General features: G+C 38.0%; 1 non-coding gene across 1 annotated transcript; it reads left to right on the forward strand.

Moving 5' to 3' along the window:
• Trnad-guc (transfer RNA aspartic acid (anticodon GUC)) lies at positions 1 to 72 on the forward strand. Its single transcript has one exon. It is a non-coding gene; the product is annotated as a tRNA-Asp (tRNA).
• Positions 73 to 17,238: the final 17,166 nt, after the last annotated feature.

Raw genomic sequence — 17,238 nt, forward strand, 5'->3', positions numbered from 1 at the left:
TCCTCGATAGTATAGTGGTCAGTATCCCCGCCTGTCACGCGGGAGACCGGGGTTCAATTCCCCGTCGGGGAGATGTGTATATTTTTTATTATCTTATATATACTCAAAAAAAACAAAACAATTATCAAGATATTCACATTTCTCAACACAACACCCCTAAAGATGGAAAAATGGAGAAAATAACTGTTCTTCTGCCTCCAGTAAAAAATTAAACAGCCTAATATATTTTTAAACAATTGGAAAGTGATAAAGAAAGTTTCGTTTCATTCTAATATTAGTAACTATTCGTCGTTTTCATATACGCAGCTGTTGGACACACGCGTTATGTCATTGAGCTTCGACGTATCTTCTAGACGTGAAAATCTCCCGGTGTTTTCGGTATTTTGTTTGATAAATTTTCAGCATGTAAACAGGATACAAAATGAAAATTGGACATGTGAAGAATAAATGAAAGATTTCAAATGATCAAAGCTCGGCCATCGGCTCGGTTCTCAGGCATGTTGCCAACTATTGATCACTTGTTCTGTGTTCTCTTAACAGCTGAACGAGTTTTTGTTTATATTTTTATGACGAAGATCTTTACTGACGAAGTTTTATACGAACGGATAATTTAATGTGGACAATTTTTTTGCAGTTTGTTTTCAATATTTTCAATGAATCTGACGAAGTTTTTTTTTATATTATGTAGATCATTTAATTTTTTTTAAATCATCTTTTTTTAAATTTGTATTGATCTCTATTATGTCTGTCATGATCTTGGTGATGATGGACTATTTTTATTTTTATTTTGTCGTTCTTATAGTTGTATTAGTTTAAAAAAAAAATAAAAGTAGTCTACAAAAGTTTGAGCGTCGCGCGCGAGACACAGATATAAAGGATATTAAATTGAAAGTTTTTGAAAGTGCCGGTCTAGGAATTTTTCGTAAAGGAAATTTTATCGATTTCTCTGAATGAGGGTATTCACAGTCAATCTAAAACAAGACTGGCGGTTGGACTTGTGCTCTGGTGGACCACTTGGCTGCAAGGGCCTCGTCGGGACCATATCGGCTCTGTGGCGGACATGACTGAGTATTGGCTTTTTTGGACATTGCAATTTTTTGAACTTACATCTGTAAATAAAATCAGTTCGTTTTTCATGTTTGCTAAACTGATTTCAATGTTGAAAAAAAATAAATTATCTTTTAGATAACTCGTCTTGCTCAAACCTCTGTAGGGGAAGGAGGCGGGACCATCATCATCATTTTAACAAAATAGATTGCAATGGAATACTGTAAATGATGTTGGGCGATGCTTAAAACTAATGATTAACAAGTCGGGTAGGGCGGGGCTAATTGGTCATTTTCGAATAAATTTGGCTATAACTTTGTGGTACGAAGTTTTGCGTTAGAATTTCAAGTACCACAATGAAGCTTACCTATTACCCTTTCAATTTAAAATAACCAGAGAATCATTTATTTGACATTTTTCTTTTATTTAATGTCTTTATATTTCAGAAAAAATTGACCAACTAACCCCACAAACGGGGTAATTTGGTCAATAATGGGCACGCTTTTTTGAGCAAATAATAAAAGTTTTTCCATAAGAAGTTTTCTTCATAATAAATTAATTAATTAAATCAAAACAAAAACAGTTAACTAATATTATGTAGTCAATTTAAAAAAAAAGAATTTAATGAAAATTTCAAATTCTTATCGTTATTGGAAATTGTCAGGCAATCTTTTCCACCCATTTAATCTCTCTTCCACTTTGCGGCGCACCAGAGATGCCAGGTTTGAAGACATTTGATTTTGTGAACACATTTTGAAGACATTATGAAATACGTGAAAAGATTTCAGTATGATCGGGAATTGAACCCAATACCTATGTTAGTATTAGCCAAGAATTTACAAGGGGAATCCCGCTTTATCAGATTGCCGACCACGACCTGCAACTGCGATCGTTTCCGAGCTCTAGCAGCTGAGCAAACCCAAGTCTAATTCTAGCCAATACTTCAAGCCCTACATTCAACCTGGAGGAGATATGAGTTCATTTGCGCTCGAAAATTCGAATGATTGTGAAATTGCATTTCTATAATTTTGGGCCTATAGTATACAATAGATTAACCTAGATCTTTCAAACGATTACTTCACAAATCGAAGGTTTCCCGGTTACGTACCTTTTCAACAATTAGTTTTACGGCTACGGTTTGAGTTACAACCAAAACTTCAAAGCTGAAATAAACAAATAGAGTTATCACAGTTCCGTTTTTGTTTGAAGAATTTTACTCCGATATTATGGTGAAGACATCTCAAGACATTTTCTCGTACCATGTGAAGACATTTGAAAAAAATCGCCTGGAATCCCTGCGGCGCACAGCCGGTTTCTTGCTTGCATTTGTTTTGATGACATTTGTACCGTTCACCTAAAAGTATATTGAAATAACCCCCAGGTATGCTACATTACTCGATGCATTATTGTGAGTTCTGATATTCAATGGTAGCGTTTATTATATTTAATGAAAATTTTACAGCAAAAAATATAAATATGACAATTTGCCATATAATTGTCATATTTATATTTTTTGCTGTAAAATTTGTGGTTTGTGCGGTGGTTAGTTGTCTCAGGACAGGTTGTCTCGTTTCAAATACACAAGGTTTAGCAGTAAAACATATACTTTCTATATTAATTTATAGCTTGCGTAATGAAACGCGGCATACCTGAAAATTGTATGTGCGTTGCTCTCAAACGAGCAATTTGTGTGACCAACTAGGCCCTCAATATTCATGAAAATTCAATAAAAATAATTTTAAAATCAGTGTACATTAACATTGCAAACTAGTACATACAATAAACTTTTGTTTTACGTTAGAACCGATTTTTTCCATGATTATTAACCATTTTCAGAACTTATTTTATAATGCGCAAATGTGAATAATTTTTGGAAAAATCGGTATCATGTTCGTATTTTTAAGCCTACTTAATAAAATGTTTTTCTAATTTGCTTATTTTATTGCATCAGCAAATCGCTATTTTTCATCCATAGATCGCTAATTTTTTGGACGCAATTTCCCCTATGACCAACTAGCCCCGCCCTACCCTACCTATTCAAAAAGAAAAAGATGATTAACGTTTGTGCCCAAGACAAGATCACATTGTTGGCGTAGAACTACGCTGTTGTTCTGTTCAAGTCGCTTGTTAATAACTTCGGATATTATTTTAGAATGCTCGAGATAAGCGCAGCTGTTATCCTTAGTGGAGAAAGTTTTGCTACTGCCAAGCGAAACCCAATCACATAAAAATTTCTAGAACGACATTTACTTTCTTGGTGACTAAATAAACGAAATAAATTCTGTCTGGTCATCTCAATAACCTCGAAAAGAGTTGTATTGCTTCATTGTGATCAGGGAGATTTACGCAAATACCATCCTTGTTGAAGGCAGTTTTGCGATTAGCACGCGATCCCAAACAACTCACAACACTCCAGCACGACATTCGTTATGGTTTAGCTTGATGTCCCTCAAATAATTATGTGGCGCACAACCTTATCGTCTGCTCCGCCATAGCGTTAGTTCGATGCATTGATGCAATGTGAAAGGCACCAACGAAGCCCTTCAATGACGGAAAACAAGCGAAGTTTACTGCTTCGAATAAAAAAAAAAATAGGAGGTTGTGTTCAAGACACGACCGCATTGTTGACGCAGAACTACGCTGTAGTTTAATTCAAGTCGCTTGTTTATAGCTGCGGATATTATTTCATAATGCTACGAAAATTTTTGAATAACCATTCTACCAAACTGTCGCCCTGAAATGTTTTTTATTGTACAATCAAATTGTTTGAATCATAGAATTGTTTGATGATTCATGCTCGCAGAACAGTACATGCTCGAGATAAGCGCAGCTGTCATACTTAGTGGAGAAAGTTTTGCTACTGGCAAGTGAAACCAAAACACATACTACATTTCAGAACGACATTTACTTTCTTGGTTCCTTAGTAAACGAAATAAACTCTATCTGTTAATCTCAACAACCCCGAAAAGATTAACACTGCTTCATTATGATCAAGATTAGTGCAAATACAATCTTAGTTGAAAGCAGTTTTGCGACTGGTACGCGAACCCAAATAAATTAATTACTTAATATAACTTATTGCAACACTTGGTATTCCCCAAATAACTTTTTGGTGCACAACCTTAACACCTGCTTCACCATAGCGTCAGTTCAAGGCATTGATCTCAGAAAACAAACAATGTTAACTGCTTGGAAAAAGGCTGAATATTTTCCTCAGCAACGGTTCATTACTAATACCTAGCGTAACTATTTCCGTTCCGCTATCTTCCCTCCTTGTTTATATTTATCATTGCGACAGCATAATTTGCAACACCAAACAATACATAACATAAAAAATAAGGCGAATGTTGCATCGTTACAGGGCCAATGCACACGGGAGCAGATACAAATGGGGTTTCAGCGTAGCGAAGATGCACTATTTTTACGTACGGGTTATGAAGCACACACGTACGCACACAAATATCCATATATCGATGGCTTGAAGCAACCAAATATACACTCACTTATCTCCGACTTGCGCTCTTCTCAACAGAAGCTCTTTCTGTTAATATTGCCAGTCTAGATTAGCTTAGCTGTCATCCTTTTGGGAGAGAGTTTTCCTATCGTTATGCGAAACCAAATCACTGACCAAATTCTAGAACATTTATTTTCTTGGTGAGCTGACGATAGCCTGACTTGATGATTCCCCTCACAATTGTGTAGCTCAAAACCTTAATGCAATGGTGTCAGTTTGATGCAATGATTGCAATGCCAGAGACATCAGCGAGTGAGATTTTAAACTTCTTCAGTTCTTCGTCTCTAACCTTCAAAAAGGCCATTGGAAAACTTTACTTTATCCATTATATTACTCCTCCACCATTGCCTTGAGAAAAGCATTCGATCTCTCGTCGATAAGTTGCTCGTTATTGACAGCTCTGTTGGGGAAAGCACACAAATGTATGAAGAAATGGAAATGTTTCCAATTTTCATCAATTTAAACCATATACAGATTATGGGATTGTAATGTATAGCATATCAAACAAATCTTAGGGAATTCGTTTGGTATGTAAATCGCCAAAATCCTTTCGTGGCAAAAATAGTTATTAACGTATAACGTGACCTGTTTTGTGATTTGGCACCCTTATTGAAAGACGTAGTTCTACGTCAAAAGTTTGAATATGTGCGCGGCTGTTTAATTTACACCACCAATCAATGTAATGATTGCAATGCCAGATACATCAGAGAGTGAGTAATTTGGTCACGTCCACAACTCAATTCAAAACGAAGACATATGATGACGCAAACCAAACAAACGATGTTCATTGCTTCGAGTAAAAAACGAGATTGAAAGTTTGCCTCAGCGAGATCCAATATTTATGCTCTAGGCAAATATTCCCCTTCGCTCTTCTTCTCCCTCTTGTCTTTGTTCACGGAGACTTTAAATCATTCCCCTTCGTTGATCGCCGATAAGTTGCTCGTTATTGATGGCATGGGTAGGGAAACTCACAAATGAGCAGAAACAATGCATGGGAAAATGGAAATGCTTTTCAGTTTTCATCAATTTAAATCGGAGGATTGTAATATATAGCATGAAAAACAAATCTTAGGGAATTTTCGATTCTCTTGGTATGTAAATCGTCAAAATCTGTTCGCGGCAAAAATATTTATTAACGTTAACTTTATTTTATAAAAACTTGACCTGTTTTCTGATTTGGCAACCTTAATGAAAGACGTAGTTTTACGTCAAAAAAAAAAAGAATGACAAAATATCTTAAAACCAAGAAGGAATTAATTTTAGACTTTTTTCTATTGACGTATTCTGTACTCAGGAATAAACAATGCGATTGCTATCTTGAACACGTCCGATGACGGTTACTGTGCTTTAAATATTTCTGTAACACACTAGCAGCATGCTCTTAGTCCATCAAACTTTTCTAATCATTCCCGAAGTTAACAGTTCGTGACTGCATGCGAGCTGGCAGGAATCTCAACGACAGAGATACACTCCGGCCAGGAGAAAAGTGCGGATGTGAACTAAAACTGCCAGGAGATGTCAACATTTTCCAAATTCTTCCCGACTTTCTGGCGGTGGGTGAGCGATGGAGCCGAGAACAAAGCCAAGTAAATCCTCGAAAACAAGAAGTAAACCAACAATCCCTGGCAAAAGGGAGGAGGAAAGGACTTTCTGCAAGAGTTTAGCCCTTAGGATCTCCCCGCCGCAGGCTGCTCACGCTGCCGCCGGATGTGTCATAAAACTTCACAACTTTGCTACATGGATAGGAAAATTTTATGTCTATTTCGGAAAATAGTTTCCTCCCCACAGAAAGCGAACATTTGTTGAGTCTTTGTATGTTTTTTTTTCTCGCTCCTGCTTCGTGCCTCTCATTCAAGATGTGCCAGATTTAGTTCAATCCTTTGTCCTAAATCCGCTAAGGAGTATTTGTGCCACGAATTCGAACAGTTGGGATTCTCTTTTCCACTCGCCTTCCCTTTCCGCCGAACATGAACGAAGGGGGCGATTACGAGTTCGAACAAATTTTCCACCCAGCCACCGTAGCCAATCGAATTGGCAAGATCAAATTTCCAACAATTCTGTTTTCTCCCTCCTGCGGAAAGCCACGAAAACTAAAAACGGCTTCTCTCGGTCACACCAACGCGTCCTCGTTCGTTTATTACTTTGTTTGTTTGCACCGGGATTTTGGGATTTGATGAGCTTTTTGTCTTTTCCGCACAGTTTCATCACGGAGAAAGACATCGCTGCGATTTAGGGAGCGAAAAAACTTTGTCTTGCGGCAAATCACCGAACACCGGTTCTGGTTCTCGGCCCGATAAACGGTCGCATTCTTCCGGGGATAAAAATCAATGCTCACGAACAATTATTGACTAATCCGTCCCGTGCCATACGCATCTCGAACCATTATCGAACGGAGCACCAGAAGACGGAAAAAAAGCTCCATCCCTATGCAGCGATTGGTATAAATTTCCATTATAAAATGCTTAACAGACTGAATAAAATTTTATGCCTTTCTTATCAAAGCAGCAAATAACCATAAGATTTAATTTTTATACCAACTCCAACAGTCGTTTTCTTGGCGCTTTCCACGCCTTTGCCCCGGTTTCGGTGCTCGTTGAAAAGCCCATTATTTTCGTTTGTCATTTTTCTTCACGACAGAATTGGGCGCGAGCAAATATCCTTTCCCGCTGCTGACAGCCACCCGGAGAGAGAGAGAGAGAGAGAGAGAGAGAGAGAGACCGCGCCGAACTTATCACGGCCAATTTCAGCTGCAAATCCCCATGGGGAAAGAGAGCCCGAAATAGGGGGGGAAACCTCGAGCCGAACCGAAATCCCAAACTCGCCAAGGATAATTTCCCTTTCAAACCGTTGGAAATAAATTGTATATCTTGTTATAAACATGCTAATAACGGAAAGCGTTGCCTCAAGTAATCTTAATGATTCCCTGCACAACCAAGTCGATGATGTGTTTTTTTCCTGGCTTCTACAAGCTCCACCGATGGTGAGGAGCGAGTCGTAAGGCGTGAACAAATCTGTCTCCTGTTGGCACTTTCGTCGTGGCCGCGCGATCCCTTGGTCCCCTTCCCACCAGCTTTCGAAACGATTTTCCGCAGCCCTAACTGGCTTATTATTATTCACATTATCACCCTCTTTTAGGTCAGGATTTGGCCCAGCTAATCTTCGAAACTTTATCGGATGGTTGTGCTTTATGTGACTTTAGAGCAATCGGTTGACTTGCTTCGAGAGCGACATCACCAGCGCGGGGGAGGGTTTAATTTGTTGGAACGGCACTTTGATGATCTCTCGCGAGAGCAGATCGATCGCTGCGGAGGGATTTTGTCCGATAATTTGTTTGCGAAAACGGGCTCAATCAGGAATTAATGATGGCTTAATTCATTGAAAATGTGCCCGAGCAGTACGCTGGGAGCGGAGGAGGGAAAATAGATTCAAGAGAAGTCAAACACGCGATTGGTGCGCGAAAATGTGAGTCACAAGGGGCACGTTTCGATGTTAACAAAAACTGTGGAAGTATTTTTTGGTTTTTCAGGTGAAATCTGTTAACTGCTTTTATATAGATTATCTGAATGGATTAGCAAGATTTGAAACACCAGATCAGTACCGTTTTTCGCCTTTGGAAGCTGAGTTGTAGAGACTTTTCTTATAATTATAGTTCATTTGTTGATGGTTCTTTCATATTTATTTATTTCATTTCATTAACATATTGGAACTTAAGAAACTAACTGTCTGTAGTACTAGGTATGTATCTCTGAAACCGGCTTATCTTCTTCTATATATAGAAAAATGGATTTCTGTCTGTCTGCCTGTCTGTCTGTCTGAAACTACGGAAACTACTGAACCGATCGACATGAATATTGGTATGTAGAGGTTTTTGGGGTCGGGGAAGGTTCTTATGATAGTTCGAGACTCCTCCCGCCTCTCTAAGGGGTGGCTGCCATACAAATGAAACACAAATTTCTACATTACTTTAATTAGAGCAAGCAAATGAAACCAAATTAAGCATATGGATGTTTTAGGGTGTAATAAATGTTTTACGGTGTTTAGACACTCCACCCTCCTCTCTAAGGAGGAGCTGCCATACAAATGAAAAACAAATTTCTGCATTAGATTGTTTTTCACCTATCACTTTTGCGGATTTGAAAGGTATTTGTTTTTCATTGAAAAAATCGGCTGGTACTGATAATGCCAACGCAAAAGTGATTCAAGATTGTTTTCATGTCATTGGACACGATCGGCTTGACCTGATAAATGAATCTCTACGAACTGGGCACGTGCCAAAGGTTTGGAAGGAATTCCTTGTGATTCCAATCCCCAAAGTTAATGGGACGGATAAAGCCGAAGAGTACCGCCCTATTAACATGTTGCACACATTAGAAAAACTGTTAGAACTTGTTGTGAAAGGTCAGCTGATTCATTTTCTAGATAACAACAATTTGCTAATACCAGAACAGTTGGGATATCGAGAGGGACACTCTTGTGAAACCGCACTGAACCTGGTGTTAGCAAAATGGAAAGAGAACATCGAGGCGAAAGAGACTCTATTTGCGGTATTTCTGGATCTTAAACGCGCTTTTGAAACAATTTCTAGGCCCTTGTTGTTACAAACATTAAAGCGCATTGGAATTGTAGGAATGGCGTACAAATGGTTTGAAAGCTATTTGTGCGACAGCACTCAAAAGACTCGTTTCAACGATTCTGTTTCCGATCCTATCCGATCCGATTGGTAACTCACTCGGGGTGCCACAGGGAAGTGTTTTAGGGCCCATTTTGTTCATTTTATATATAAATGATATGCGACGGGTTTTACGATATTGCGACATTAATTTGTTCGCGGATGATACTGTCCTCTTCATCGCAGCTAAGGAGATAAAAGAAACCGCGGAGCACATAGACGAAGATTCGCATTCTCTGGCTAAATGGCTCAAATTTAAGCAATTAAAGTTAAATGTTGCAATGCAAAACAAAATACATGCTCATTTCTGCAGCAAACTCCAGTATTGATGTTAATTTCGGAATAGACGGTGAGACATTAGAACGCGTGAAAGATATAAAATACTTAGGAGTTATCATTGATGACAATTTAACTTTTAAGTCTCACATTAACAATGTCATCAAGAAGATTGCCAAGAAGTATGGCGTTTTGTGTCGTTTGATGAAAAAGCTGACAGTAAGCAGTAAAATTAATTTGTACAAATCTTTGATTTCACCGCATATAGATTTTTGCTCGTCGATCCTATTCCTTGCAAACAATACACAATTAACGAGATTGCAGTGTTTGCAAAATAAGGTAATGCGTTTGATTTTAAGATGTAGTAGATACACTTCCTCTAGTTTGATGTTGGACGCGCTACAGTGGCTATCTGTGAAGCAAAGAATTTATTATTTGACAATGGTGTTCATCTTTACAATTTTAAACGGTATGCTGCATCGATATTTGTGTGATCGAATTGAAAGAGGAAGTGATGTTCTTAGATACAATACTAGAAACGCGAATGATGCAAGAACACCAAACTTTATGTTTAGTAGGTTACAGAATTCGTTGTTGTATAAAGGTATAAATTTTTTTCAATTCGATGCCCAGAGAAATAAAACGTGCGGCAACAATGGCAGAGTTTAAGAAAATGTGTATTTCACACGTAAAATCTGTTTTGTAAACAGGTTTCCATAAAATTTTTGCTTAATAACTTATTTATGTTTATAATTTAATTTGTTTATTTGGACTATAGGCTGTAAGCCCGTTAGCCTTCTTAAAATTAAACGTGAATACAGAAAACATAAAACATACAAACTTAGAACTTATACATTCAGTTGGTCTCTAAAATATAATCTTAATCTTCTTCGAATTTCTTCTGATGTCATATTTACAGAAACAACATTTTGCAGCACGTTGAACTCACGCATAAATCTGGCTGTCGGTTCATGCTGGGTGTAATTTCTGTTCCTCAGGGGTGGGTCAAACATCCTCCGTCGACGAAGAGAAACGGGGCTGGTGTTAAAACGAATCCTGTCGTAGAGACACGGGCTTTTGATCCGTCCGTTCAGTACGTTGCAAAAAAAAGTTACGTCTGTAATTTTGTGCCTGCTGCTAATGGTATCCAGATCTACCAAACAGCAGAGATCTTTATATGGTGGCCGGGATTCTTCTCTCCATCCCAGATTTCTTAGCGCAAATTTCAAGAACTTCTTTTGAACATTTTCAAGTCTTTGAATATGTAGATCGTACTGCGGTCGCCACACCACACTCGCAAAATCGAGTTTGGATCGTACAAGGCAGGTGTAAATTTTCAGGATTGCGTGCGGATCGGTAAAGTCCTGCCCGAATCGACGAGTGAGTGCAAATAGTTTCAGCGCTTCTTTGACAATACGCTCTATGTGGCAATTGAACGAAAGAGATCGATCCATCGTCACGCCTAAGTCACGAACATTCTCTACTTGTTGTAGATTCGAACCTCCCAGTCTATAGTCGAAGCTTATTGGCTGAACTCTCCTCGTAAAGGTCATAACGGAGCATTTGTTGGGGTTTACGCTCAATCCATTGTTCTCGACGAACCTCTCAAAATTGCCCAAATCCTGCTGAAGCAGATGACAGTCAGCGATGTGTTTCGCTGGCTGGAAAATCTTTACATCATCCGCGTAAATAAGCACTACTGCGTTGGTCAAGAATGATGGAAGATTATTCATGACCATGACAAACAGGATAGGCCCCAAATGACTTCCTTGTGGAACTCCTGAGTGGACACCAAATGCCCTAGATGAATTATTGTGTACTTTCACATATTGCGTTCTGCTCTCCAGATACGTCCTAATCCATTCAAACATTTTACCGTGAATGCCGAAATCAGCCACTGCGCGCATTATGCTGTTTATCCCTACCACATCGAAAGCCTTGCTCATATCTGTATAAATACAGTCCACCTGATACCCTTTGGATATACTGTCCGTGACGGTAGAGCAAAACTCGCATAGGTTCGTGACAACTGACTTTCCTTTCAAGAAACCATGCTGTGTTGGTGAAACACGGTCGGCAATACGTTCGTAAAGGTGGGAATAAACAAGCCGCTCGAATAATTTTGGCATCGCCGACTGGATTGCAACGCCCCGGTAGTTTTCAGCATCCGAGCGAGGGCCCTTCTTATGGATTGGAGTAATATGGGAAATTTTCCACAACGGCGGGAAGTAACCGGACGAAAGTGAAGAATTGAATAAGGTAGTCAGGGGTTCAACAAGTTCATCCTTGAATTCCTTTCAATATTTTGCGGGGAGTCTGTCTGGTCCTGCTGACTTACCCGAGTCTAGATCCGACAAGCCTTGTTTCACTTCCCGATGCGATAACTCCAACAAGTCAGCGGTCATGAAGATCGAATTGTTGACTGTACTTGGGTTGTAGTCCTGATAAACGCTCTTGAAGTATTCCGCAAAGAGCTCGACTGTCTCCTGTCCGCAAGTCGAAGATCGGTTACCATAGGTTATAACCTCCGGAATTCCGTTGTTGATTTCGGATTTTCCTTTATCCCATTCTGGATACCATTGATGTAGACTTGATACGCTTCCCTGTGTAAAACTTTGAACGATCGCAATAACTGTTTGTAAGAGATTGACATTTACAAAATTCATTTACAACTACAACTACCATGTTCGTACTGATGATGATGATGGTTTTTTCTTCTTTGTTGTTAATGTATATTGTAAAAAATAATAACGAGCGTTGTCTACGAAAGTTTGAGCCTCGCGCGCGTTTGGTAGGTCTGGACTATGTTAATAGTGAACACTGGCAGAATACTGATACACAATGAAATTTTATATGGGGTCTGAAGTGGAAACTGGAATGGGGATAGCTCATTCAGAATTGTCGTAAACTATCTTATCATAAGATGGTGATATCGAGTATTTCTGAATAGTGGCAGATGTCTAATATGTTCTTAGTTGACACTTTTAGATATTGGGTTAAATTCCCAATCAGGCAAGGATCTTCCCGGGTTGGAAATTTTCTTGACAGGCCTTGTGAAAGCTTTGGATCTGAAGTTGAGGCTATGATTTTGTCATACATTGTTATAGAAACATTGTTTTTTTACGGTTTTCGCCAATTTATAATGTTCGATTAATAGAAATTCATGCCTGCAACAGAGTCAGTTCGTTTTTGTTTTTGCTTTATAATGCTGGTCTCTTAAATTTCATGCAAACATACATACTATCTATAAGATAAATCGACCTGTTCAAACCTTTGTAGGGGTATGAGGTGGGTCTTCATCATCTTATTACTCGAGAATTAATCAAGCAAATGTAACAAAGTTTGGCATGTGGAGGTTTTAGGGTGCAATAAATGTTAATCAAGTAAATGAAGCTAAATTTGCCATGTGGAGGTTTTAGGGTGCATTAAATGATTCTATTGTGGTTAGATACTACTCCCCCCTCTCTTAGGGGGCTGCCATACAAATATTATAAAACAAATATTTCTGCATTACTCGAAAATTAATCTAGCAAATGAAACCTAATTAGGCACGTGAAAGTTTTAGTGTGCAATAAATGATTTTACGGTGGTTAGACACTCCCCCTCTCTCTAAGAGGGAGCTGTCATACAAATGAAAGACAAATTTCTGTATAACTAGAGAAATAACCAAGCAAATGGAGCCAAATTGAGGATGTGAGGGTTTTTGTGTACGAGGATGTTTCTATGATGGTATGGCATCCCTTCCTCTTCTGGAAAGGAGATGGGGTCCCATAACAATAATGCACATATTTCAACCAAACATGACAATTGAAAACTTTTGGAAAATGGGAAAATTTGAAAAATTCATTTCGCATGTGTTGTACAATTACATATTGACAAGCGTTGTAGGTCCATTTGATGTTTGCGGTAACGAAATTGATCTTCGGTCGAAAGTGGAAATGGATTTTGATGTGATAAAACGCACTTCTTTATCGTCTATAGAAGACTATATAAATAAAAATGGATCGCCGAATGTGTTGATAGGAGCAAAACTCGAGAAAGGAATTGTCCGATTTAGGACTACAGAATAAAGTATCGAAAGATTGAATTCAATCTGTCCGAAATTTGATTTAGTGTCCGAAGTTTGATTCTTATTCGCTTCATTTGAAAAGCTTTTTTTTCGATGTTTTTTATGTTTTCAACCAAATAGGTACCAAAGTGAAAAACTTAAAAGCATATTGAACTAGTTTATTGAAAATATCAACCAAATAATACCTGTGCATAAAGCTTGGATCTGTTTTCTGCATCATATGCCTTAAGCGTCCGAAATATGATTCAGAACGGTATATAGATAGATAGATAGTGTTAGGTCCTTCTTTATTGTTGTCCCAGAACAGGACTGTGTTTTTCAACATCTACTGTTTGGATTTTTAATCATGCGTCGAACACTATTTTAACACATTGAGCCCTGCGTCGGTCTTTAGAGGCCGATGTTGAGTTTTTTGGTAGGAAAGCGCTAACTAACTGGGACTGACAGTTAGAAAATAAGAAAATAAAAAAAAAATATGGTTTGTTTTCGGATTTTTCAAAAAATGTGAATACTTTCTAGTCAAATTTCTGACTATTATTTTCTATTTATACAATAAGTATCTTTGGGAGCTGGGACCAACTCTGATTTTGTGCAAACTTATTTGATGCGGGATGAATGGAAAGTGTAACAAGAAACATTCGGGGCTCAACGTGTTAATGCTAATTTAGTGCTCGAAGTATTATTTAGTCAATGATGACTTGTTCATCCATTTATAATGGATTCTTACCTTTCCTAGTGCTTCATCTGAAAACAGCAAACCAAACAGGGAAAACAACTACAAAATCTGAAAAAAAACGATGCTTGTTTCTTTACAGAATCTGCTAACAAAAACATTTCACTAATGGTTTTGAAGGTCACTTTTTTGCAAATACGTATTATTATGAATTATAGGTGGTATCGATACCTGTAAATAATGTTATAAGAAATTGTATATCCAAAGAATGTCAGAGTTTCCTTTATTCAATTATTTATAACAATAAAGTTTTGTAAATTTACATTTCACATTTAAAATTAAAGTGTTTGGAATTTGAGTCAAAACGGTATCATCCAGCTAGCTAAAGGTCGAGAGAGTTTGAAAAAATAAAATAAAAATAAATTCGATTTTTTTGTTGCTTAGGATATTATTTTAGAAAAAAAAAAGGAAAACTTTTCGTGGTTCTGAAACGGTCCGATGGGCGTGTCTTTGTAGAAGCTAATGGAGACGATCGATACAGGATTCATTCTTGATCTCCCGAGAACGAGAACGAGATTTGTGTCCTCATCACCTATGTACGTAGCGAACTCAGTATTCATGTCTTCTTCTGGACATTGCGTAAGCTCTGCACAATGCGTTTCTAATGCAAATTTTGAGAATGCTGAGATCCTGAGACGAAAAATTTTGCACGTCGGTCCAACACGGTAGCAATATAAAATCTGAGGTTGGCCAGGGCGATCACAATTTTTATTGTGCTTTCGCTGCCAGCCGACGACTTGCATCAACCGCTAACCAATCAAGACTGAGATGTACTTTCGTTTTTTTTGTAGATACCTACATAGATTAGATTTTTGTTATCTCAACAGATTAATTTTAAAGCACTTTTTGGGCTATGGAAACAAGTTTTAGGGTACATTTCTTATCTTTCGAATAAAGTGATTATGTGAATAAAGTGTTTATCATATCATACCGTTCAGCCGACAAAGAGTTATTAACGCCTAAAACATGGCACCCCTAACATAACGTTCTCGTTTTTCGAAATTTAAAACTTGCTTTTTATTGTGATACTAGCTGACCCGGCAAATTTCGTCCCGCCCAAAGTTTATTTTTCGTTACCACATCCACGTTTTCTTACTAAGCGCTGTCCATGGGTCCAATTGCACAATTATTCATTGATTGATATTCTAATCTACCCTTCAAAATTACCTTTTACTATAAAATTCCTAGTACTTCTATCAAAACTCGACATTATAATATCAAATTATTTTCGGACACAATTCTCGTTCAAAATTTTTCAACCAATTGCAAATAACATGTTTCTCCGTTACGTTACATGTCAAATTTGGTCCTATTTGCTTGATTAATTCTCGAGTAATGCATAAATTTGTGTTTCATTTGTATGGCAGCCCCACCTTAAAGAGGGGGGTGGAGTGTCTAACCACCATAGAATTATTTATTGCACTCTCAAACCTCTATATGCCTAACTTGGTTTCATTTGCTTCGGACCGACCCCCCCCCCCCCTAAGAAAGAGGGAGGGGTATCTAACCACCATAAAATCATTTATTGCAGCCTAAAACCTCCACATACCAAATTTCGTTAGAAAGGGGGGAGGGGTCTCAAACTGTCACGAAAACCTTTCCCGGCCCCAAAAACCCCTATATACCAATTTTCATGACGATCGGTTTATTAGTTTCTGATTCCATAAGAATCAGAAAGACAGAAAGACAGAAAGACAGAAAGACAGAAAGACAGAAAGACAGAAAGACAGAAAGACAGAAAGATAGAAAGACAGAAAGACAGAAAGATAGAAAGACAGAAAGACAGAAAGACAGAAAGACAGAAAGACAGAAAGACAGAAAGACAGAAAGACAGAAAGACAGAAAGACAGAAAGACAGAAAGACAGAAAGACAGAAAGACAGAAAGACAGAAAGACAGAAAGACAGAAAGACAGAAAGACAGAAAGACAGAAAGACAGAAAGACAGAAAGACAGAAAGACAGAAAGACAGAAAGACAGAAAGACAGAAAGACAGAAAGACAGAAAGACAGAAAGACAGAAAGACAGAAAGACAGAAAGACAGAAAGACAGAAAGACAGAAAGACAGAAAGATAGAAAGACAGAAAGACAGAAAGACAGAAAGACAGAAAGACAGAAAGACAGAAAGACAGAAAGACAGAAAGACAGAAAGACAGAAAGACAGAAAGACAGAAAGACAGAAAGACAGAAAGACAGAAAGACAGAAAGACAGAAAGACAGAAAGACAGAAAGACAGAAAGACAGAAAGACAGAAAGACAGAAAGACAGAAAGACAGAAAGACAGAAAGACAGAAAGACAGAAAGACAGAAAGACAGAAAGACAGAAAGACAGAAAGACAGAAAGACAGAAAGACAGAAAGACAGAAAGACAGAAAGACAGAAAGACAGAAAGACAGAAAGACAGAAAGACAGAAAGACAGAAAGACAGAAAGACAGAAAGACAGAAAGACAGAAAGACAGAAAGACAGAAAGACAGAAAGACAGAAAGACAGAAAGACAGAAAGACAGAAAGACAGAAAGACAGAAAGACAGAAAGACAGAAAGACAGAAAGACATCACTCCATGTTTATATATATAGATGCTCCATTTTTTGTACTATGTTTCAAACTTATCTACTGCTTATTGATGAAGAAGTAGACTGAAAGCTACAGCGAGATAGATGCCAATCAGGAATAATCTGAAATTTATAGTCCTGATCGGCGACACAGACCAAAGGTGTTGGAGTCTGCGTCTTGTTAGTGCTCCGCAATTGCAGCTATTACTAAACAACCTCAAGCCGCAGGATACATCTGGAAACAAAAACAAAATTACTTGAAAGCAAGCGATGTCGAACGAAGATTTTGCATGTCCGAAATGATTCTTGAACGACACAAAGGTGAGTCTTTACTGCATCGAATCGTTACAGGAAACAAAAAATGGATTAACTACGACA

This window comes from Toxorhynchites rutilus, chromosome 3, assembly GCF_029784135.1.
Source record: "Toxorhynchites rutilus septentrionalis strain SRP chromosome 3, ASM2978413v1, whole genome shotgun sequence".
Lineage (NCBI taxonomy): Eukaryota > Metazoa > Arthropoda > Insecta > Diptera > Culicidae > Toxorhynchites > Toxorhynchites rutilus.